Here is a 26566-nt window from a genome sequence, read left to right on the forward strand (position 1 = left end):
GTTACCTCGTGTGTGTTTAGTCCCTGTGTTTCCTCCCTTGTGTTGTCAGTTGGTTGTGAGTCTTACCAGAGTCTTGCTGTGTCTTCAGTGTGAGCTCTTGTGTTTCCTCTGTGGATTTTCATGTAAGTAAGTTTTTGTTTATCTCCCATTTTATTTGTTTATCAAATGTTTTATTTCTAAGACTGCATTTTGGGTCCTCTTCTTTTGTTTTGCCTCAGCCATGATAAAACAGAGCACTTAAACACATTATAGAACTGGACGAATGCAGATATATTTTATTAATGTAATGGTTTATTTATTTGTGAAAACAAACAGTTGCCTATAGCTTCCAAGAAGAACATTAGCATTTAGCTTTTACTTTTTTCTTCAACCACACTGAGTCTTATGCCTCTCGTTTGCTCTCCACTGACTCTTGAGTATTAGTGGTGGTCCTGTAACTGGTAAATTATTCAGTTTTTACAGTTCAAGTTCTTGTATTTTACTGCTTGGTAAACCAACAACTAGCTTAAGCTAATGCTCTGTGTAGCTTGGTGTAACTGCAGTTAGGTGATAATTCAACAGGGTTTCATCATTATTAGTGATCCTTTCCACATAACTTTTTGTAATTTGAGCCGTGTTGGTAGAAAACTTTTAAACAGTGCATCTTTATCTTGTAGCCTAGCTAGTTTCTATCATTCTTATATTTGCGGACAACATACTATAACACCAAGTGTATCATATTTGATACATCAGTTTTTGAGACCTCTACATCATCAGTGGGATATATTAATTCTGAAAAGTACTGGTACAATCAGATACTTGCGGTGCACGCAAGGATAATCCACCAGGTGTGAGTAATTCATGCACCAGAAGGAATCCAAAATGTCAGCTGTGAATCAGAGACCAACTCAAGGTTTTTTCAGGGATATTTTTGCCAATTTTGAAAAAGTTTGGATGAAAAAAAACTTCCAAATTGTCACTGAAACTTGAAGAGGAATAGTTACTTGATTAATGCAATTTTAAAAATTTAATAAATATTTCATAACTCAATTTAAAGTCACATCGTGCTGAAAATGTGTGTATCAAAATTGACACAGGAGGTACATGAGGTCATTTATTTGGAGATCTGTCAATCAAAATGTATTACATTTCATACATTATGCATTCCATAAAGCAACATACAGTCTGTTTGTTTTTTAAGAGCATGTTTACATGATATAATTAGGGATATTTTGAGGAGAAATTGAGATATTTATAACCTTTTTTTTTATATATGCAACCTGCTGCATCATGATTGATGACTGGTTGAATGTTGCAATGGCTCCCTAGTAAATAATTGTCTTTTGCTCATTGATTGCAACTAAAAACTGAACAATTCAGAAAAGAAATATACAATAAATTGGGATAATTGGTTACAAAATATGTATGACGTTGTCGTGCAATATGAAATCGAAATTGAAATTACTTAGGGAAAAATTTGAAGAGAACTTTAACTTTGATGGGCTTAAAATGTTGTTTTCATATCTTTTAGTTTGTTTGGAAAAATAAGAAACTTTGAGGAGAAAAATTTATACAAATGCCTGATGTATCAAATATAATACAAAATTGCTATTTCATTCTTTTTTTTTTTTTTTAATTGTCAGAAGGTCCAATACACACTCAATTTTCAAAGAATTAGAATTTTCTAACAATTATTTGATGGTTCAGGCTTTACAGGGCTAATGAATTTGACTGCCATTTTTAGGTGTAACCTTTATTCCACTGTTTTCTTCTGCTTGCTCACACGTCTGATTTATTTCGTTTCTTTGAGAAACCTAGAAAATATTCTATTACATTATCCTCCAAACATCAACAATAACTCAGACTCCATCCACATCTAATCCCAGATAAATATCCTCTCCTCTGCTGCCCAGCCCAGACAGAAGGTTATGTGGTTTGCAACATGAGCCCACTCTCTTCTTCCATTTCAATGTACATTGCATTATCATACCGTTCTGCTGCTTCCATTGTGCATTTGTGTAAAAGCTATATTGTGCAACGGAATAAAATAAACTAGCCCCAGTGTTCATTTCCTGCATTGATTGAGTGTTTCAGCAAACTGGGCACAGCATTACAGCCGAGCATTGTGAGGGTTAAAGCTCTCTTGTCTTCCATCTTGGAGAATAATTCAGCTCTGAGAGCACAGTATGTTATGGGTGATGGACAAGTGATGGCTCAGAAGTGCATCACAAGGACACCAAAGCATTGGCTGCTCAGAAACAAGGAAGGAGACTAATGAAATATCCTGATTGTGTGGCTACTTGGATTTAGGTTAAGTGCTTTGGTGTTACTTAAGACTGTTGGACATGTTTTTATACTACTTATTGTTAAAATGAAAAAATGTGCTTTACAGCTCTTCATATAATTTTATATAACACTAACATACACAGTAATGTACGTAAAGAAAAAAGACAGGCATGAAGAAGAAAAGGACCAAAATGTAACACATGACATAAACATGAAGCTTAAAAGAAATTCCTTCAGAAACGACAGATTCTTTTTTTAAAAGACCATACTTATATACTGAACCTTTCTTCCTCTGGGATATAGTTCCACAGCTAAGGAACCATACAATCAAACACTCCGTCCCCTGTAGTTCCAGTGTATAGTAGGGAAGGTCAGGGTGTTCCTTCTTGAGTTACTTTGGTTAGGGGAAAGCAGTTCAGATTAATCTTCTCAGGACAAGGTGGGCTTGTCTCTGTGGCAAGATTGGTTAGTCTCTTAAGGTGCATTTCGACAACAAGTTCTTGGGTCTTTTAACCCCACAGAACTACTTTCCCCTGAACTAAAAGGTTCCTGTGTCCACATTGTTGTCTGCGTTTGGACCGTGGGCTGAAGTCTTGGGTAGATTGTGCAAATCAGGCCAGTTTCATATGGAGAGAGAGAAAAAAAGTAAATGCACTACACCACCAGACCAGTAGAGGGCAGTAACACAAAGACTAATTCCATTCATCACGATAACGCCATAGAAGCAGATGGACAGGCAGGTATCATTATGAGTAACACAACAGTTAGCCTGTTAGCATGGAAGAGACTCAGCGGGCGCTGTTTTAGATGGTGCTATATTTCATCACAGATGGATTCACTGAATCAACACGTGAGAGGAGAGACATTTCAACACGGCTTTAAAATCCTTTTCAACTCAAAGCCGTGGCAGAGATCGGCCGGTGTTTTGGTTTAAACGGCGACCCTGTTAACTGGAGACTTTCAGCCAGATGCATTCCTCACAAACGTCTTTAGACGATCTTTAAATATCTGATGAGGATATTTTGAGGGCTTTTTAGGGTGGAGATTATCTACCCCTGAACTAAATTTAGACCCTGGATTATAAATATATAACAGTTGTAGTCTGCTTTATTGTAGTATTGCTGTTATCCAGATGATCCAATAAAATATTGGCAACACTGATGGGAGAATCTATCTGAGGTTATTCTAAGGTTCTTTGTGCTGAACTCTGAGTCACATGTTCTTAGCTAGATGTCCCTTTTCAGTTATTAACCATGAAAGGACCATTGAGCTGATTGAGGTCTGTAGTTAAAGAAATAGCCGGACACATGTGCCTTATTGAATAACAATAAGTGGAGACGGTGTCCTTGTACCCTTGCTCCATTCCAGCAGAATGCTAGAATTGACGCAAACTGTGCTATCTTTATCTCAATCTATACCATCAGCCGTGATGCCTCTTCAAGTGTACATCATTACATTGATGGTGCTGGGGAGCGTTTGTCTCCCTTGGAGCATGCCCCCAGCTCTGTGATTGAGCTTTACACCTGTGTTTCCATTCCTGTTAGGTTTCTGCCTTGTTGAACCCATCCTCCGCTTCTCCCGCGCTACCCTCCGCAGCTCTTTCCTCCTATCAATGTCAGGCTGTCAGAGGAAGAAGAGGGTGTCGGCACCGGCCTCTCTGCTGCTCAGTTCAACCATGCGTCTGTAATCATTCTGGCTGCGTGGTGCTGATTGGTGCTCCTGTGTCAGGCCCCGCTGTAGGTGAGTGATCAGCCGTTCTCTGGGATACACAAGTCTGCCGTTGATCAATTGCCCCATTAATCCAGCAGCAGAATGGATAATGCACAGCTAGCAGGGATACACACTCCTGCACAGCGACACAGGCACGTGTTCGTGCTTTGCAGGTCTTGTAAAACAACCCAAGGGTTGTTTCAGAAAAAACAACACTATTACACTGATGATGTCCTCTTTACACATTTGCATAATGTGGTACCTAAGTTGGAGCCTAATATTACCTTTTGGATCACAAGGAGCAAAGCACTTACGCTGATGAAACACTGGCTTATATGGCAGTGCTGGGGTTGTTGCAATGATCATTTAAGCCCTCTGGGGAATGATTCTTTTTTATTTTTTATTTCACCAACTTGATTTTCCCCAAAGATTTTGGCAGAGCGGTAAAACATAGCCTGTAATTATCAAATGCATGTCAGGCTGATCAAGCTAACCAATGGAGACCCAGGCAATACATAATGGTGCAAAAACAATGAGTCTAATCTGTTGGATTCAGGAGCTTGGTCAAGGGCCAAAAGTATGGAAGGTGCAGGAAGCTGCAGTCAAGTTATCTTCAAAATAATTACAATATCCTGTTAGACTGTGGAATCAAACCAATACATTATGAAAAATTGAAGCATATTTGGTCAATTTTAAAAGTAACATTTAAGATAATCACTTGTCTTTACTCATGTTTAATGTTTTATAACATGTGGACATGCAACAACCATGTACATGTGGTTTTCACTGCAAAATGGTTGCTGCTAGGTTATGCTAAGATGCCAAAACTGCCATGTTGGGTTACTTTGTTACTGTCCACCACTGGTCAGTAGTCAGGTGACAGAGTAGATTTACTTGAGTACTGTACTTAAGTCCATTTTTGGAGTATCTGTACTTTGCTTGAGTGTTATTTTTGGGGGAAATGTATTACTTTTACTCCACTGCATTTCTATCAATGCTCTAGTTACTCACTACTTTTGCTTTGAAATCAGCTCATGAATTTCCTTCTCTTTTCTGAAATCTGATTCCTAAGACAGTAAAGCGTGCTTGTGTAGTTCTGTTTGTCTCAGTGGTTTAGTCGTACCTGTTTATTGTGCGTCTCCACGGTTGATCATGGAGCAAACACAGAGCATCACTCAGATCAGGCAGTTCATGTAGAGGTGGTAATGATGGCTATAATTCTTCACCTGAGCACCCATGTCCATATCTTCAGCCCATGTTGGAAGTTTTTGAAATGAAGAATGATACGTATTGTTTGAAATGTTCTCCCTGTTTCCCACTCTGCCCAAACGTACAAACATTCACTGTCCAACCTGAGAAAGCGTGTTGTAACTAAGTTGTCTGTGCTTGTAGTAACTTAGTTGCTGTTTTTATTCCATGGTATAGTTTTTAGAGATTTCAAGTAATGGTTTTTTGAATTAACATGATCTAACAGAATGTATTCTTTATGTATTTTAAGAAGTACTTTGAATACTTAAGTATTTTTATCAGCAAGTACTCCAGTACCTTAACTCAAGTAATAATCTGACAGAGCAACTTTCACTTGTATTGGGGTAATATTTGACCAAGTGGATCTATACTTTGACTTAAGTAATGAAGCTGTGTATTTTGTCCACCACTGCTACTGACTAATACAATATTAAAGCAAACAGCTAAAGGAAAGGGATACAGAATGACAACACAGGGGTACCCACAGCCTTTTATTGGGAGGCAGGAATTCGTCCGCTGACGTCTCTGATTTTATTTAAAGGTATGAAGTGCATGAAAAGGAATAAAACTACGCATCTTCCAGTTAAAAGCATTTAACCATTTGTCACAGTTGATCAGGATGGTGTTATGGTAAGTGAATTTAAATGTTGTTGACTGTAATAATCATTCTTTCCTGCTTTGTATTCAACCTTTAGTCAATGTTGGGTCAATGACAACTTCTACATGTGCCTTTTGATTTAATCAAACACTGTTCCCCTTCGGTCAAATAGCTCCTCAAAACTTTGCCCTACGTTGCGTCTGTAAATCTGGAGTTTGGTGTTTTGGTTGGCAGCTATTTACAATAAGGTGCAGTTCACAATGACTGTAATCCAGTCTATTCTTATTCTGTAAGTGTCTGCGTTCGCTGAGGGTGGGGCGATGGGTGTGAGAGAGCACCATCTGGCCCAGATTTTCGAGACGCTAAGCTCTTCTTTTTACTCTTTTTAATGCTGAAAGAAAACTTTTTCTTTCTCATCGTCTGGCTGTCAGGTGTTTGGAAAATTGAAAGCCTGGGACTCGAGCTTTATTAAACTTTAAGTAACTTATACAACAGACCTTGCTGTTCTAACAGTTCTCAGGATGAGTGTGATCACGGCTCAAAACAAATACATCTTTTAGAAGGGATGAGAAATCAAATAAATGAATACATTATTTCCAATAGATACATAATAAACTTTGTAGCAGCAACCTTCTCTCTTCAAATGACTTAAGGACATTTTCTCTTATGGTGAGATTAACTCAATTACTAAAAACATTTACTAATTTAAAAAGAGTTATAAATGTTTAAAGTCCCTGCAGATTTCTAATTATCCTTCATTTCTCCCACTAACTTTCTGCATTGATTGAGAGTAATGCAATCATCACTTCATTCAAAATGATTCTGATGACTTGTTTTGAAACGATTTTCCACTCTGTGCAGTCTGCTCATAACAAAATAAAGTTATCACTTCTGACGACACAGCGCAAATCGTTAATACAGGTTGTGAGCTGATTGACATTTTGCTTTGTGGAAAGTCTGGCTGCCAACTTTATATGCACAACTTTTAGACTGGGTACAACATTTCCATGGTTCCACATCATGACTGCAGTCTCACAGCACTCACTAGAGTTTATGGAATATTTAAAGAGCAGATTCAGTGGTGTGAAAACTTTCTCCCAGTCATCTAAAGGATTGTGATTTCATAAACATACATCCTTCCATCCTTCCTTCCTTCCTCTTGACCGCTTATCCCGTTAGGGGTCACGGGGGGATGGAACCTATCCCAGCTGACTTCGGGCGGAAGGCAGGGTACACCCTGAACAAGTCGCCAACCTATCACAGGGCTAACACAGAGAGACAGACAACCAATAATGCACACAATCACACCTACGGGCAATTTAGAGTGATCAATCAACCTGGTGAGCATGTTTTTGGACTGTGGGAGGAAGCCGGAGTACCCGGAGAGAACCCGCGCATGCACGGGGAGAACATGCAAACGGGGATTCGAACCAGGAACCTTCTAGCTGTGAGGTAACAGCGCTACCCACTGCACCACAGTGCAGCCGATTACATAAACATATGATATGGTTATTACTATAAGCAGGGCTCTCAAGTCTCATGCATTGGGTGTGAGACACACACATTTCAACCTGTTCACACGCAACACCTTGTATTTCTCACACAGAATAATTACTAGGACAACGCCCACCAAGTTGCACTGCTTTACTTTAAACTGTGGAAGAGGTAGGAATTAAGTAGGTTTCTTGTAGTGTTCAGAAGGAGCTTGCCACGCACCAGCTAATAAAAAATTAAAAAAAAAAAAAAAAGAGAAATATAGTTATCCAACAGCCAATCAAAAAATAGCATCACTGTATCCGGGTAAAACAATGCAACAACATTACGTTCCAAAGAAAAGGATGCACATGCGCTACTGCAGACTGAGCGATGCAGATTGGAAGACACAGGAGCCGTGTATCAAATGTGTACAGGAAGTCATCTCATCAATTGATTAAGGGAGAGAGTAAGAGAGAGGGCAGTCAACATTGTTATGGTCAAGGAACAAAATACAGCCTATATAAATCTGGATAAAGACTGAGAGGATACAATCCGCTGCCAAAATCTCACTCAGAACTGAGTTCAAAACTTGAGGGCCCTGGCTATTAGTTTTAAGCACACAATAGTATTTTTTTAGTATCCTTATAAACGGTGGGAGTTCGTTTTGGAGGAGCTCCGAGGGAGGAGGGGAGGGGTTAGACGGAGTCATGAGGAAAAGCTACATTCAAATTCATGCTGGTTTACCGAGACTACCAACCCTAGCTTTAAGTAAGGTAAATAAGTATTTGTACTTTGTTACTTGACACTCCTGTATAACACACATATCTACATAGAAGACCTGTAATCTGCTCCCATGCAAACCTTCTGAGTCACCAACCCAGGGTCTCCGTTTCTTTAAGGACAGCTATTGGATGCTACGCTCATCCTGGCCAATTCAAAGGCTCAAGTTTTGCCATGACTCGTGTGTAGCTGAGATCTTCTCTCTGTTGCCGTGACTCGTTTTCCTTGGCGGCTCCATTGTCGGGTAAGTTCTGGAGACGGCGCAGTGGAAGTTGTAACCTTGTAAATCTGCAAATACACTGGCTTGAAAGGCTGTTATGTATTATTCTTCCTCACTCTGCGTCAGTGTCAAGAGTCTCTCCAGTAATAGAAACTCAGTGGATGCTGCCGCAGACACAGCAGGTCGAGGTTGATTTCATTTTCGATTTTACATGCTCCTCTTACTACGTAGATGACAGCAGATTGACAGATAAGCACCTCCACACAACCTTGCACTACCTCTCTTCTTGTCCTCCAACTTTTCCATAATTATTTCAGAGGCAGCAAAAGTCTAGGTCAGGATGATTCTGTTGTGTGCCTAATAATATAAACGTGTTTTTGTTGCTTATGTTTGGGGGTAGTGTTCACCCCCGGCTGCTTTATAGTGAAGATAAAAGAACACATTCAACTCTCTCCTGAAGTTCAGCTTTTGACTCTTTGCATTCTTTTGTTTCTCTCTGAGTTTTCTCTCTCATTTATTTTGGTGCCTCAGTGATCTAAAATTAAGAAGTGCAATTCAGCACTTACTTCCGCTGCTTCTTGAATATCATTATGTTTTCATATTGTTTCTATTTATAATCCTGTTACTTGTTCTTAGAGGCTGACTCATTCCAGGCAAAAAAATTTAAAAGAATAATGATGCTACTTGTCAAGCAGCATTTTGAGTATACAGTGTGCCATTTTTTTGTTTGTTAGTCTAGTTTATAAAACATAATGTAAGGAGTTGTTTGTGTTTAGTTTTGTATCTTGGTCTTTATTTTGTAGTGGTTTGCCTGGTGTGACCTGTCTTGTGTTATTTCCTGTCATAACTTGGTCTTGTATTTCACTCATAGTTGTTTGTGCTGTTGTATCACATGCCTTAAGTGTTTTCTGTTGTAGTATTGTCTCCTATATCACATGCCTTAAGTGTTTTCTGTTGTAGTATTATCTCCTAGTGTGTCAAGTCTACCTCCTTCCTGTGTTTCCCCTCCTTTGTGATTGTGTGCCGTGCACCCATTGTCTTCACGGACTGAATAGAAGTCGGAAAGTCGCTATAGCTAGCATTGTTAGCTAATACCAGATGATATCGACACACTTTGTGATAGTTTGCAAGCAAAAGCAACATAACAGCATCTCCACAAATAGAACATGTACAATACACATGTTTGGATTGAGCGCCAGCTCAGAGCAGCCAGGATTAGCTGAGTCCAGCATAGAGAAAACAACATACAAACCACAGGTCACAGAGCCTTTCTGTGGTTGAATTTCTGCTCATTTGGAGAGTATTCCATTACTTATGTGCTTTAATCATCACTGAGTATCCTGCATAACTGTAAAGATTCAATTTTGCATGTTTAGATGAGTTTAATATGAAAAATTCTCCTCTACTTTGTTGCCCTGTTACCTTCTGACACAGTTATCATCTTAAAGTCCTGTTGTAGTCGACCTGGATCACTGGTCTGTGGCTTTTTGTAGCTTACATCCATAATCTATGAGTATTTCTGATCAATATGAACTTTAAACGGTCGGGAGTCCGTACAGGGTGTTTTATTTTGAAATTACTGGATGTTGCATGTGATCCTAATGCCTGACTTCCTGTCCAGGTCGTTCTTTTCTGTGCAGATTGACGCCTGCTGGGCACAGGCTACGTCGCAAATAGACTGGAAGCGTATCTCTGGTGGAGCGATGCTGGGGCAGGCTCCTGAGACAGAGCTGAGAGGCGCCGCGCCCTGTGTGAACATGAACATTGATTTAGAATGGGAACCAGGGTTCCCACACGTCCTGGAAAACCTGGAAAACAGTTGACCAGTTTCCCCAGTACTGGAAAACAACTGGAAAATTGGAGGAAAAAGTCAAATGTCCTGGAAAATTATTCCAACATGACTGAGTGCGACCTGACCAGATTAAAAAAACACATCCTCATTCATTGAAAGCTGAGTGCACGCTGTACTGGAAAAGACAGGGACACAGACTAGTCCGGCTGCGCAACTTTTTTCACATCTTTTCTCCCTCATTTGGTCATAATCATGCATTTATAAAAAACGGGGGTATAGTGTTTCTGTTTTATGGTAAATTAATCTTGTAGAGTGCTCTTTTGATTCAAAGAGTCCTATATTTAAGTTAAAGAGTGACCAGCAAAGTCAGGCAGAGAGCTTGGGGGTCAGTGCCTCACAACTTTTTCTGCAGGATGAGAGCTCAATTACTGTACTACAATGTTACAATGTCATTTAGCAGACGCTTTTATCCAAAGCGACGTACATACGAGAACAAGAATAACACAAGCAAAGATCTAGACAAGAGGAAACAAGATCAGTAAGAGTAACAAAGTGCTTTGTCAATTTGGGTGCAGGTACTGCCAAGCAGTGTAAAGGCAATGCACAAAAGTAAGTAAGGAATCTTTTTTTTTTTTTTTTTCAAAATTAAGGAACATCTACAATGAAGCAACCAAACAATTTAAGACCTTCCATTATCATCATCAACAATTAACATCACCACAATAATGACCAAAGTACCAAGTGCTGGGTCACTCAAGAGCTGAACACAGATTCCCAGAGTAGAGCAGGACAGTGTGAGTCAACTGTAGCTGGAAGACATGATCTGCCACTGGGGACAACAGTGGAGAACAGTCTAGCTAAGTGCATAGTGCTTCCTAAAGAGCTGGGTCTTTAGCTGTCTTTTGAAAGTAGAGAGGGACTCTGCAGATCAAATGGAGTTGGCCAATTCATTCCACCATTTAGGGACAACAGAAGAGAAGAGTCGAGCTAGTGATTTTGAGGCCTTGTGTGCTGGAAGCACTAGGTGCTTTTCAGAGGCTGAGCGTAGCGGGCGAGAAAGGCAGTATACCTGGATGAGGGGTTCCAGGTAAACTGTACTGTACTGTAGCTAGTATGAGTGCAAACTCCTACTAGCTGCACAGAAACTGCACGTTGTTGACATAGCTGATCACAACAGACATCACCACGCACGAAGACAGTTTCACAACTTTTTTATATCTCGGAGAGTGTTCAAAACTTCACTGAAAATGTCCTCAAATTGGGGATACATTGCTCATAAACACTGCTAGCAGTACTTTATTTTTACTGTTCATACTTGGAGTAGCCATCTTGGATTTTGAGCTCGGGGTTACTGAGTTTCCCAGTTGAAATTCTAACTCCAAGGTGCATTCAGGACAAATGCCCTGAGTCTACCCCATATACTGTGTAACTGTAGTGTAATAAGTTGAACTTCCCTGCTTGCTATCAGTATCCTCTTTCAATTATCTGATAAGACTCAATAAGCTGGAGCACCTAAAATGTGCTTCATAAAAGGGATGCAAAGAGACACCTCCAAGTGTTTGTTAAAAGAAAGGAGGAAAAAAAACAGACTTGGGCTTAATGTTTTCTGCTGAACTCACTTCACGACATCTCCCCTCCACCATATGTAACTATGAGTCACTTAAACATACCCTGTGAGAACACATATGGTTCATCTGCACATCTCTCAGATGACATTCAGACCTGTTTTTCTACTTGAAAACACATTTTTCTGCAATATTTACAGCTCCATTTTGGTGTTTATGGTGCTAAGGAAGAGAAATCATGTGTTCTTAAACAGAATGGTCATTCATAAACAACCATTGTTTGCCAATGTCCTGGGTACAGAGTGATATTGAAATCTGGCAGCTTGCGTCAGCCTCAAAGCACAATATGTAGTCTTTATTTTTATCTTTTTAGAATTGGCTTTGTCTGACTCATCAGTCTGATTTTTACTTTAGTAATTCTAAATAAATAATACCCATAAATAATATCCTGGTGGGTCCATGTGATTTTTGTTTACAAGCCCTGCTCCCCTTGTAATTGGGATATGCGCACTGAAATGAGCTAAACACAACGGTGCAAATTTTGTTTGAGCACAAACAAAATTAATCTAGTCACGGATTTACACTTCAATGGAGGAAAACACACCTTTTTTTTTTTTTCCATTTCTACACTTCACAGCCTCACCTGATAATTGCTTTTTGTTTCCAAATCACAATCCCCTTGTGAGTCGCTACAGTTAACATCCCCGCTGAGCTGACGCATGTATATCCAGGAGGAACTCATTGAGTCTCGTCTCAATCATTAATTAAGAAGATAAAGCTGAGCAATGCACTCGCTCATTAGCTGCACAGTGACTGGGCGTGTTGTGTATTCTGCCTGCCGACGTCGTCTCCACGGACAATATCAAGGTCACTGTCAGCAGCAGCAGCTCGGCTCTGTTAGCAGCATTCTGTGTACTGCTTGTACTCCGTCAGGCATGCAACAACCTTGTTCTGCAAAATTAGCCGATCATTACCAAACAGTTCAACATAATGGCTCAACCGCTGCACACCTCCGGCGAGTTATTGATGTTGCCATGCACAGAAAACGTTCCCTTTCTTGTCCGTTTAGCTTTATTCTCCTTGCGGTATTGACAGTAAATGACATTGCTCTAAAACTGCAAAACGCAACCTAAATTGCTTTCTGAATGCCTGCTTCTATACATCCACTCAATCCACTCAGTGCACTGAGTGTCCCTGACACAAATGAAGGAATTCATGAGAGGCAGAAGAAACACCAAGGGAAGAAGGAGCAGTGCTTCCTCCTGCAAGCCCTCCATCATCTTGTCTCCCAATCACCTGCAATGATTGAGGCCAATCAGTGGCATCAGGGCCCCCATCTTTGCTCTTCCCTCTCCTCCATTTGTGACCTATTGTACAAAGCATTAGCCTGCCAGTGCAAATGCAATTCCACCTGCAGAATCATCCCACACTGCACCCGCACTTAATTGAGGTTCTCTAAATCCCCCTCCTCCTTACCTGTGACTCAATCATGCCAGGATTGTATCATCTATAAACATTGTATGTTTTGTGTGTGTGTGTGTGCAGCTCAGCCAGGAGATGTGTGTGCATGTGAGATCCTGCAGGAATTTGCTCCTTTGCCAGGAGGAAGCATTTGTCAGTGTGCTGAGATAACAGCTAGATTTGTGAAAAAAAAAAAACAGGGCATGCAGCACCTGAACTCGAAGCTCTGTGTTTAATTGATTCTCATGACATTTGCATCAAAATTAACTTCCACTTTGTGTTTGTTGTTACTTTAATCTTGACACCCTTGTCTCTTGTAGTGAAGCTACCTGAAGTATTCTAATTATTGCACTGAAAAGGCCCTTTTAAATACATATTCTTCCCTAATGAAGAGGGATGAGTTTCCCACAGCTGTAGAACAAATCACAACACTGGTTATAACACCTTTTTGGATAGAACACCTTTGTGATACAGTGACATATTTTGATGGCTGAGGGCACAAAAAGATGACCAACAAAGAAAATAATTTAGTTATGCTGTGTATGGGGGTGCTAAATAACAAAAAATAGCTACAGGGGTCAGGTTTCAACCAATTAGCAATTCCTGAGGGGTATACTATGAAGCCGGATTTGCGGTTATCGAGGTAACTTCAGGGTTAACTCTGGATTTTCTGTACTACGAAGGTGGTTCACTCCTTATCAGGGTAGATAACCATAGTTACTCATGCTGAACTCCTAACCTGCTTCGGAGGAGGTTATGCTCAGGATCAGAGATCAGTTTGGAGAAAACTCCACCCACTGACCAATCAGCTCGCTTGATCACGGAGCTCTGTGGGCTGATCGCGAGGGGAGGGGGAGAACTGCGGTCAAGCCCGCAGTGGAGAAGAGACGGGCAGGACACTTTGTCTACCTGTATGATTTTTATATATAAAATACTGATGACAGTTATTGATTATCTTTCCTGACATCATATATAAACAGAGTCTGAAGTCAGATTATTCATATGAAATTGTTTTAGGCTATACTGCAAATAAATATAAAACTGAGCATGCTTATCACTTCGAATCGTGTTCTCATTTTTACAAGTCCTTTTAACCACAGCGCTCAGTTTGATACCATCAGGACTGCAGCTGAAATACTACGTCTAAAATTTACACACACGACACAAGATTAAATCAGAGAGAGAGATCACTGTCAGGGAACAGAGTTATTCTAGTCAGATATATCTAATGATCAATAAACAGAGTTATTGTAGTCAGATATATCTGCACTAATGATGAGAAATAAGACGTCCTTTGCGTATTCAAACAGTTTTTGTCTGATCTCTCAGTTCTTCCTTCATGTTTCAAACTCAGCTTTGTTGAAGTTAATCTGGATTATGTGTTTAACTTCATATTTTTCTAATATCAGTGCAGTGTTTGAAACTCATGTCGATGTGCTGACGGCAGACTGTCTGTGTCTGTGATTAGTCACATGTTGCCTTCTCCGCCCCGTTCATGTGAACGCGCTCGGGGTAATTCTGGATTGACTCAACGTGTTCATAACCAGCTTCGTGTGATAGTTTAGCGTGATCTCCTTTGTCAGGTTCAGTGAAGCTGGATCAGGAGAAGATATCTGGGATATGCTGAACTCGCTTCGTAGTATACCCCTCTGGTGTTGAAAAAATGAAGCCAATGCAGACGTGCAAAAAAGCTGCAGTTCCTTATGTCTCCACTTGAGGCTGTTGGCAAGTGAGCAGTGGTCAGCGTGGTGCAGTCCGTGGCCTCCATTAACAGTCTGATGGCAGTGGGCTCAAAGGAGCGCCTGAAGCGTTCAGTCTTGTGACTGGTGGGAGACTCTCATCATGGAGAGGGTGAGAGGGGTTGTCCAGGATGGCTCGCAGTTTGTCCATCATCCTCCTCTCAGCCTCTGACTCCAGACTGTCCATCTCTAGCCCAACCAAAGAGCAGGCCTTCTTTACCAGCTTGTTGAGCTTGCTGGCCTCACCTGCCTTCATGCCTCCCCCCTATTCTGTTTCTTTAACTCCTTGTTTTGTACAACTGTATAGGGGAGAATAGGTGGATGCATTTTCATTGTATGCTTAGAGGGTTAATGCCAGCCTTAACTTTAACTTTAACTAGGCTGACTGAAAGTTAGGTTGAGTCAGCATTTCTAATTTGGTGACTGCACCTCTTCAGAGACCATTTGCTGACATCAGTGAGTCACTTGGTAAATTTGGTTGGTCACATAGGCTAGACAAGCCAATAATTATACAAAAAGAGAACAATAATGTCTGATCGGAGGGATTGAGGGACAGTTCGTCTCCATGATTCATCCGCTTACCTTTCAAACACAATTATGCTTCAACAGTGAAAATTACAAGTTTGCAGAATTCACATTGTGTTATCTCCATGGACTGCATTATTATCTATGACAGCTGCTGGCCTGAAAATGTCTGTTTTTAGAAAGTGAGAAGTCGCAATGATTCATTGTGTTAGATCTCAGTGTTTGAGAAACTTTTCATATATTTCTATCTAATCAAAGCTTTCTTTGTTTTTTTCAAGACGAACATGTCCTGGTAACACAAAAGAGAAAAGTCAGCTGATCGCCAAAGTGTCATAGGTTAAGAAACCTCTAGAAACCATGAGCTGTGACTCAGTGGTAGTCGGCTGTCTCTAGATAGGGAGGTTGGCTGTTCGATCTCCCACGTTCACATGCCAAAGTTTCAATGGCAATGTGTGAATGAATATGAATGGAGTTACTTTCTACTAGGGATGCACTGATCCTACTTTTTTGGTCTCCATACCGGTATCGATACCAGGGCTTTGGTATCTGCCAATACCGATACTAGCCGGTCCGATCCTGGTATTGATTTAACAATCTCTATTCCTTAATGTGAGGATAGAATCCTGTTTTGGCAACTTCAGGCTTTTCTGACCTGATGGTGAACTGTACCTTGGTTCCAAGTGCTAAACCAGAGGCTGGAATCCCTTCATTTCAGAACAGAGCATAGAACTGAGATGAATAGATCTGCCATATGGATCAGCACTATATATCGGCCCTTTGTCACCGATATCCGATCTAGCTTTTTGAGTCTGATCTAGCCGATACCAGGATTGGATCGGTGCATCCCTACTTTCTACTGATGGTCCTCTACAATAGCAGCCTCTTCCATCAGTGTATGAATGTGGTGTGAATGGGTGAATATGAGGAGTCCATTTAACATTTATTTCCAAAGTTTCTTATTAATCTATTAAACAGTTTTCACTATTTCATCCAGGAAATACAAAACTGAAAGACTAGCTCAGTCATTTTTATAATCAGGCCGCTTGCTCGGCTTAAACATACATTTATTTTATTCAAATGTGAGAGGAGATTTAGAGAGCAACATTTTTTTTCTTCTCTTTTCTTTTTTTTTGTTAAGCTGCAAGCTTTGCACACACATGTCCCAAATGTTTTGCATTTTCCTTAACCCCCTTCTGTCTTCCACTTCTTTAAAGTGCTCCACTTTTGTATAGCAGCGGTAGTGTATTTTACCTGCAGCTACTCCAGTGAATAGGGATGTTAAGATTTGCAATTAAATCCACTGTGGTTGAACAGATAAAGACTGGAGTTGAGGCCAAGAAGAGAAAACGTACTGAGTCAGAGTAGAGTTGATTTGTAAATCATAAACAGGCTGGAATTAGTGGCATTTTCAGTCTTATTTGAATGTCAGCTTAAAAGTAATGTGTTTCTGTATTTTCACAACAGACACAACAGTGTTGGCTAACATGAAATAGGCACCTCCAGCCAGCACACCCTGAGGTCTTTTGGATTGGGTGACACACTTCTGCCCCGGAGATATAGTGAGCAATGTCTGAACCATTAGTCACCGCAGAGATGGGTCACGGCTCTGCCTCGGCTGTCTGCCTCATATCAGCCTGCAGAGACTCATCTGGCTCTAATGATAGCAAGGTGTGGACTCGTGGACATTTCCTGCCTCACCTGTGACCCCGGCGTTTCTTCAAGAACGGCCAACTGGCAGCTCGTGAACTGCACCTGCTCCCTGCCCCTCTTAAAGAAAAGTTTTTACTGTCCATTATCCCAAAAGTGGCTGCAATATACGTGGGAGGTATTTGATGGAGCTGTTGATCTATGACCTGCTGCGGCCAAACCAAATGGGATCTGAGCTGAGGAGGGAGGAGAGGAAGTCATTTAGTTTGAATGCCCAACAAGCTCATGGCTAAACAACATGAGTGGAAATGTTTTTTATGATTTCTATAATTGTTTTTCTGTTTCCAAAAATCGCTCCTGCACTTTTAATTCACCGAAAAAAGCCAACTGTGGAGTACCCTGGCCAAAATTGGAGTCATTTGTTATAGCTTTTAAAAACACCGTCTGTGTGTGACAGCTCACACAAACTGAAATTAAGGCTTTACAAGAACTCCAAAAGCCTAATAAAACTGCTTTGTGAATACACTGTTTGTCATCGAGCTAAAACATAAAACAGATATATGCATCTGGGATAAATACCTGTGATCTCGCTGCCCAGAACAAGCAATGAAAAGTAACTAACTCACCTTAACTCTTGTTTGTGTGCATGCCTTTGGGCTTTAGACCTGTCAACAGTCAGAACAACAAAGAGGACCATTAGAGCATGCAACCAATGCTTTTCAAGTATACCAACTACTGAGGTATCAGGTGTTGTGGAACTGAAAGGTACAGTTTGTAGAAATTGGAATATTTAGTGATCAGATTTAAATGCTCCCTTGCTCACCCTTCCTGTGAGTGAAGCAACGGTGGCCTTCAAGGACAGGAAGCTCCTGTGATGCATCATGAGCATGATCCTCTATTTGTCAAGTTTCCATTATCAAAAAGGTCTATCAGTACATATTTGTTTTCGCACAACTGTCTTCTAATTCTTTCAACCAGTGCATTTTGTGCAGCAATTCACTAAATACAAAAACGCACAAGTTCCTAGTTTGTCCATTCGGTGATACTGTAGACATATGGCAACCTCCGTGGAAGGTACCTGCTCCTTGTTTAGATATAAAAGGCTGATTCCAAGCAAACAAAACCAAACTATATTTAGGTAATTTTACGCTCATTCAAACATACTTATGAATATTATATTCAATTTCTGTGTTCTAATAAATGTTTCTAAGTAGCCTACAAAACACTACCTTTTTAAAGCTGGGGTTGGTACTCAGGTTTAGATCCACTTTTTGTTATACTGGTTAAAATGATCTTTATGTCCTGATGGCAATCAATACATAATGTGTTCTTTAAAAAGAGTGAAAAAAGCCTCTATCTACAGCCGGAGTAAACCTGGGAAAACACCAATCACTCCCTGCCATCAGGAGCCAAAATATGAAACCAATCAGATCCCTTCCTGCCGTTCTGCCCGCCTCCTGCGCCTACATTTCATGTTTGTTTGTGTTTTTAACTTTCACTATGAGAATGTTTTGGTGTTTTCCTACCGCTGAGTGAGACATGAGTTGACGTAGATCAAAACTGCTGAGGACCGGTTTTGAATCATTCAGGATCATATGGTCATGAATCAGCAGCGCTCATGGATGTGAGAGGGGGCGTCTTTTTGGAGGAGCTCCGAGGGGAGGGGGGGAGGGGTTAGACGGAGTCCTGAAGAAATGCTACATTCAAATTCATGCTAGTTTTCCATGGCTACCAACCCTAGCTTTGAGTACCTGTCTTATAAAAGAAAGACAACAACATGTACCTGCAGACTCAGAAGTGATATCTCTTATACCATTAAACATCAATTCAGTGCCCTAATTAAAACAGACTATATACTATTTTGTCAAAAGATAAAATAATAAAAACAGAAAAATGTAAAAATTTTAAAACAGAAAAATAAAGTCCATCTGAATAGAAAGAAGATTAATAGTTGAAACATTACAAGTGGACTTTAGGATTGTGTTGATTTCTGAGGACAAAAGGATAACTCATTATGCTGATGATTCTGTGCTGTACATGTGGATTTTTTTCCCCTAGTTATAAAATCTCCCCATGCCATATTTTATTCACCTTAAATCTTTGCCTTGTGTACCAAAAAAAACAATTGCAACTACAACACAGCTCTGATATGTTCATAAATCACACCGTGAATTATCTAATAAAAGGCAAAATAACTGCAAATGTAAATGATCACACCATGAGCAGTGCTTTTAGCTAATTCTGCATCCTACCAGGTAGCTGATTATACATAATTACATTCAACCTGCACCCCAGTGTAAATCAGCCCCTGATTAGAAGGCTGGAATAAAAACCTGCAGGCCTCCAGATCCATATGGACCCAGAATTACAATCACTTGCTCATGAATCATTAGCTTAGCTGTCAAATGTTTTTCTCTCTGATGCATCAGGACATGAAGTTTCTGTAATGCCACAGGATGTGATGGTTGAAGTTTATTTTTCACTTATTTCGTAGACTCAAGCAAGATTAAAAGAAGGAGGAACAGTTGAGGGTATTGAACATTTCTTGGCTCCTTCACCACTTTACCTATTTTCTTATTTGAAAAATGTCCTCACAGAAAGCTTCCTGTATCTCACACAGCAGTGGACAGTGTCTATTCATGTTAACAAGGTAACTGAATTACCTCTAAACAAGTTTTTTCTGTCATGTCTGCAAGACTAATGGCTGATTTATTTGAACTGTCAGGGCTGCATTTCATACACACTTTGTGTTTTATATGGAAAGTAAAAGCAAGAAAGAAATTACACAACATATTCAAACTTAAAAACTCATTAAAGATATATATTTGATACTTTATGTCATCGTTGAGGCTTTCAACTTTCAAAGCTGAGTGTCTGAAGACCTTGAAATCAAGGAGTCTAAATGACTATCAGATACTGAGTAAGAACGTGTGTCTGTGTATCAACATATCCCCAAAGCAGCTGCTGTGATTGCAGCTATGTTGAAGATATGTTGATTTATTTGACAGATCTCCTTTCTGTTTGCAAAACTGCTTACATTCAATCTCAGGAGCTGAGCAATATTTGTTTTGATGTGATGCTTACCCCACACTGAAAATCAATGGGAATAAAGGCAATGTGGGGAGTGAGTGCTGAATATCTACTCAGTCTTTTTCCACTGAAAGTCAACCTGACACTCGGGCACTGCATTTCATGATACAAAAATTACCAGTTTTGCTGCCGCCGATCTTATTTTACTAGGTACTTACTTCACAAGGAGGCATCAGAATAGAGACTAAAACTTTGTCGGCCCCTGAAGCTTACTGCTGTAGTGCTAAAATGTGTCATAAAGGCCCGTATCCAGAGTCCCAGAAAGTATCCATACAACACTTATAGGTCCTGGTTTTGAACAATCCCTGTCCCAGTCTTAACCGACTGAAATATTCAAACAATGCATCATACTTTGTCTGTATATGTCAATCAGCATTGTTGCCAAGGCTGTAGCTGTTGTAACCAATAGAAAAGCATTTTTCATGCACTGCGAGTCAAAGTTCAACACTGATTCGGGCTGTCTAACATGAGTCTGGTTCTTCTCAAGGTTTCTGCCTGTTAAAAGGAAGTTTTTCCTTGCCACTGTAACTTGCTAAATACTGCAAGGTGCTCTGCTCATGGTGGATTAGGATGAGATCAGACTGAGTCTTACAGCCAAATTCCACCAGATCTGTGTCCGGTCCGTCTCCAGATCTGATAGGTTTCTATTCTAGTCAATGTGTTAACTTCCACTGGATCCGCTCTGTTGCAGTCCGACTCTGATCTGATCGCTCTGATCTGGCACACCGGACCGCAACGGATCAGATACGCAAGACTTCTATTTTTGCCGGATGCCGAAGCACGATGCATCAATCTCAACAGAGCAGATGGAGCGGGACAGGAAGTCAGGCACCAAAACAAAATGAAAACATCTGGTTAATTTTCAGAATAAAACACTCTGTGTTATCACCAGATCGTATTTCACTTCACTACAACAACAAACTGACCTGTTGACTCTAGGCCTGGCTCCGCTCATCATGACGGAGGTTTTCAGAGGACCAGAAAAACAACATGGATGAGGAGAGGAGGAGGAGAATCCTTGATTCAGTGATTACTGCAGGGAATGGTCAAATGGTCACGTGACTCCAGCTGGCGGAAGTCCCGTATTACCCTGTGTGGTCTAGACCTGCTATGTTTGTAAAAAGCATCTTGAGATAACGTTTGTTGGGATTTGGCGCTATATAAATAAAGATTGATTTGTCTGTACATGTGTTAATCAATCTCAGATGTTGCTAAGCTAGCCAAGCTTATCAGACTGACAGGACTTGCTGCGTGACGTCGGGTAGGCTAGCCATCATGCTGACAAGGAAGTCAGTGTTTCCAAAGAGAGTTACAGCTTCCTCTGAAAAGTACAAGACAACATATTTGCTACGTTTTGCTCAAACTACAAGAGACCGCTTTCAGTCGCCCTTGCCGGAAATGCAGACATTTAAAACCATATTGAAACAAAAACAAACACACAAAGTGGGCACAGGGTATTTGTTGACCTACTTCTGTGAAGTAAAATTAAAGCATCTCTATTTTGAAGGTTGAAAATCTGGTCACTCTAACTCCCTAGACAGTTTGCTTCTTTCTGTTGTGTACAAAGACAGCACACCTTGTTGACATTGTTCAGGTCATTGAACTTTACTTCTTGCATAAGCTTGTGCTTAACCTTGCAGATGTTTTTTCAGGCCAGAATCTATCTGAACTTCAAGATGAGGGGGGAAAAAAAAGGCGAGTTTATGACAGCTTGAATTGATTTGTTGCTCAATTAACACCAAACGTTTAATTTAGCATTTATGAGTGTGTGAAGAATATTTATAGATGTGTTTCTGCCAATTCTGCCATTTTTGGAAAATAAATTGTACCATTGAAGAAGCAGCACCCGTTTGCTGGATTTGCTGAACATTTTCCAGTTTTTCTTTTTTTAGAGTTTAAATCATGAACATAATTTTTAACACCATGGACTTTATGGTTTGAAAACTGTTTAAAGTCACAAGAACTCTTTATCTTTGAGGGTCTCTTTTTTGAAGTTATATGTTTGGGCTACTTGCCTCTATTTGAAAGGACAGTTGAAGAGAGACAGGAAATGGGGGGAGTGGAGAGTGGGGGAAGACATGCAGGAAATGGTCACGGCCGGGAGTCGAACCGGCAACCTCTGCAAAGAGGACTGTAGCCTCTGTACACTGGTGGTGGTGCACTGAGACAGCTAGCCCAGGCTCTCCATCCTCCAATTTCTTCTCCTCTTGTCACCCGTTGTACTAAAAAGGAATTGCACATGTATGTTTTTCACAGAACTGGGCCCCGCTTAGCAGGGGTGGTACGCTTTTAACACGAGAGCGCTCCCAGGCACTGTGATATTGAGCAGGAAGAATTTTGGCAGACCAGGTTTGATGAGGATGACTGTAATTGAAAATGGCATGGAGAACGCTGCACTAAGCCTGTTGTTCCACTGAGGCACGGTTACACCACAGGGAAATTCTGCAGGAGACTGACTGACAGCTGATTGTAGATGCTTCCAGGACAAATAAAGCTTTTTAGAAATCTAGGCACGGAGCAGTGTGTCCACTTTTAGCACAAAGATAGCCCTAATAAAATCTAAAGCTCAATTCTTTATCCCCTAAAACTCTGTGAACGAAATTGGCTGGCATGGGCATACATGGGTATTTTTGCCTATTTTTACTTTCATTATAGAAGAATTTAAATTCTTCATACCCCTAGAATCTATACATACTAAGGTACGGTTATATTGGCTCTTACATTCTGCCTTGCCTGCAGGGTGTACCACTCAGAGGCATCATGGTAGGGCAAAGTCTTTCAGCCTCTGATCCTCTCTTGGAGGGAGGAATGGTGGAAAGATGGTGGCAATGTGTAGCATTGGAGCCTGCAGGGTAGAACAGCGCTGTGCATCAGTGCATGTCTAAGGTTCAAGGTTCACTTTATGGTCATACAATCATGTAAAACAAAACAACCAGTAAGGAACAAGAAATGTTACTCAGGTCCAGCAGCTTATACAAGATGAATAACAAGCTAAGGAATAGACCCTATAAATAATACATATACACAAATAGATAACCTAAAGGCTTACTGTAAATTAATTAAAAATATAGTTAAAAACCGGCATGTAAAAAAGAAAAGTGCAGTTGCATTTGCATGCTGTCACAGCAGTAAAGTGCAGAGGACAGACTTGGGTAAATAGACTTGGGTAGAGAGTTCACAGTTCAAGTCCCAACTTTTAGCCTTGTCGTTCTGGCTTTGAGGCTGCGCTGCCTTCTGCCTGAGGGGAGGGGGGTCAAACAGACTGTGTGCTGGCTGGGTGGGGTCCTCCCATAGACTGTATAAATAATGGACGTAGTATCTGTTATATCACCCATCTGTTCCTGAGTGCTGTTTCAAAGCCAATTGTTGGCGGGAGCCATATTGGAAATGCTGAACTCATCAAAAGAGTGTGACATAAAGAGGCGGGGTTTGAGCCTCCTAGCAGTCGAGTCAGTCATGTCCTTATTTTGAGACCAGAAGTTGCCGCTTGGGTCCTCCACAAGTGGCAACCTCCAGTCTAAAAATATGAGTCCAATGCAGAAGTGCTAAAAGCTGCAGTTCATCGAGGACCCGCTTGAGGCTGGCTGCAGAAACACAGGAAACCACATACACACCCATTCAAAAAAGACTATCTTTGCAGCAGAAATAAACATGTTTACAGCCTGGTTCTAAAAACGACTTTGATCTACGTAGCTAATTTCTTGATCGGCACACACTGAACGGGGGTGAATTTTTCTCTAACACGACGGTTCAGAAGATATTAAGATTACGAGTTTTTGCCCATATAAGGACAAGACTGACTTGATCGACAGGCTGATAAAACATAGCTGTTGGCTAGGAAGCTCAAACCCCGCCTCTTTACCTCACATTTTTTTGGTTGAGTTCGGCATTTCCAATATGGCTCCCACCGATGATTGGCTTCAAAACGGCGCTCAGGAACAGATGGGTGACGTCACGAATACTACTTCCATTATTTATACAGTCTATGGTGGGGTCCTCCATAATGCACCCCCATAATGTGACGCCCTGCCTTTGAATCTGCTGAGTGTGTGTGTGTATCAGGGGAGCAGCTCCCTCGGCTGGTGGTGAAGCTTTCAGCAGTGTGTCTGCCCCCTGGTGGCTGGCTGCAGTATAGGTCAAAAAATCAGTCCTCCCCCATTCATTTGAATGGGGGAGCAGTCAAACTTAAAAAAATAAATACACGTGGTACGAATGTTTCTCAGATCCGTAAGCTGTGGTAATATGTAGTTAGTATTTGACTGTTTTGTGTCCAAGGCCTCTTTTTTCCTGAAAAGTTAATTTTTCGTTGGTTATTAGAGTTTAAAAAATGGGGTTTTACTTCCTGTTTCCTTTGATTCACAGCCGCCATAGAGTGAAACTTCAAAGGACACACAGAGTCTTGTGACTCTACGCTGTAGGGCGGAGCTTGTTGCTGTGGCTTCACAGGCTCTGGCTGCACAATGGCGGCGCCCAGGAGCGTTTTTTTTGGCTTCAGAACCGTACAACGGGAAGAGGCGGAGCAACGCTGTCCATTTTTATTCACAGTCTATGGTGTGTATGTGGCGCTCCTGCTGCACGTTTCCAAGCCTTTTGTAAATGCATAAAAGACAGAAAAAGAAAACATAACCTGCATTTTTTATCACATTTGAAATAGTTGGATCTCATTTTCTTGGAAGTCAACATTATATTGTTTTTCTGCAACCTTTGGAAAACACACTGATTGTTTTTGGAGGTGTGCTCCTCCTTTTTTATATGCAGCGTTCAAATCCATTTTAATCTGCAATGGTGTCTGCATTACTTTTACTCAAAGATGTTCCCTGAAGTAAACGTGTCAGATTCTTCAAAAATGACGATCAAAAGTTGTGCATTTTTTTGTAGGTTGCACTTTCACTACTACTTTGATTTTCATTTTGAAATATTTTAAACTAGATTATTCCGAAATACACTCTCCCGGCTGTGTTTAAACACATTACACCGCCTCCTCTCCATCCCCTCTCCTCTTGAATGTAAAGTAACCACAGAAACAAGTTTTTTGTCTACCATACGAAAAATAATTGAATTCTCTTGCTAATACAGTTGAGTGAAACCAAATCCTGCAAATCACCCTCAGCAGCCAGCAGGGGGTCAGTTTTCCATGTCAAAGATTGCGAACACAAGAGTTTGATGTAGGACACGTCCTCTTCTTCCTCCATAATAAGGCGCATTTTGAAAATGAGCTAACCCCTCTGATGCAGTGTGCATGATATACTTCCCTCTCATCAAAACAACCCCATCTGTGAGAAGCAGCTGATTGATTTGCATTTCCATAATTACTTTCATAATGAATATTATGTTTTACCCATTTACATGCTGCCGTGTTTGCTTTTATTTCATTATGTGAGAAGCCAAAAAATTGAAAGATGGCACTCTCCTACTCTCACAGCTCACAACAATTAGCAGGCAGGATTTGGTTACCCAAAACCTGACGACTATAATGAGCTTCTCTTCATTTATCTACAGTATTTAGCGAACTCACTTTCAGTAAACATTTTTATTATGGATTCAAAAGGTGTGCAGTGAGATTATCCAGTGGTTAATTCCAACAAGATGAACTCCTTATCTTGTGTTATTTATTCTCTTATTTTCTTTGTCTCTGCAGAGTGAGCTCACTTTACACTCATCTTTTTTTTTTTTCCTCCAGCATGCTCCGCTGTGTGTTTAATTCCACTCTGCATTCAATTCCTCCCACAGGTAATCACCATCATTCTACATAACAAGTCTGTGCTGCTCAAGACGGAGTAAAGGAGGCGCAGAAAACAAACTTTTAAACAAGACTCAAGTCCACTTTTTATTCCAGATGCACAGTGATTTCCTGACACTTATATTTTCCTACGAATCAGCATAAAAAGTATGTTTACAGCTTAAGAATATCACAAGTTCCTTTAACGTTTCAACACAAAGCAATGTCAGTTTACTGCAATGTCAGTTTACTGCAATTAAAGTTCTCATAGCTTGGAAATACCTCGGTTGAAATGGGACAACAAAATTTGATTCATGAAGTTGCCACTTTTTATATTTTCATTTATTTTTCTTTGTTGTTTATTGTAAGAAGTTCCTCGAGGGAAATTAAAAGTTACTTCGACTTAAGTCGTACAAGAGTTTTAATTAACATTTGAAATTTTAGGTATTTATTCCTCCCTCTGCTCAGAAGTGACAAAGTCAACAATAACACCAAACATTAGCAGAAAAGCAGGAGAAACAATTGCACGAATAAGATGCAACATAATTTCAGGAGTGTATTAAAACTGGTCTGAGTTTGACACCAAGCTATTGCATGAAACCTTTGGAGCATAACTGAAGTGGTAATTTGATTTTGTAAAGGCATTTATAAGAAACGCTTCTATCACTAATTGGCAGAGTTCTTATTATAACACACAGTTATGAAGTCTAACCTGGTTCAGAGTTTCCATG

The 26566-nt window shown here is 40.4% G+C and overlaps 1 long non-coding RNA gene across 5 annotated transcripts; it reads left to right on the plus strand.

Annotated features, from left to right (window-relative positions):
* The first annotated feature begins 1 nt into the window (after window position 1).
* On the plus strand, window positions 2-26242 carry LOC117829047. 5 transcript variants are annotated; one of them, XR_004634537.1, is made up of 4 exons: window positions 2-122; window positions 3810-4005; window positions 8197-8321; window positions 25847-26242. It is a non-coding gene; the product is annotated as an uncharacterized LOC117829047 (long non-coding RNA). The 5 variants fall into 5 exon arrangements; XR_004634535.1 differs by lacking the exon at window positions 25847-26242 and adding an exon at window positions 16844-17549 and having other exon boundaries at window positions 5-122; XR_004634536.1 differs by lacking the exon at window positions 25847-26242 and adding an exon at window positions 16844-17549 and having other exon boundaries at window positions 6-122; window positions 8202-8321.
* Window positions 26243-26566: the final 324 nt, after the last annotated feature.

This window comes from Notolabrus celidotus, chromosome 17 (genome assembly GCF_009762535.1).
Source record: "Notolabrus celidotus isolate fNotCel1 chromosome 17, fNotCel1.pri, whole genome shotgun sequence".
NCBI lineage: Eukaryota > Metazoa > Chordata > Actinopteri > Labriformes > Labridae > Notolabrus > Notolabrus celidotus.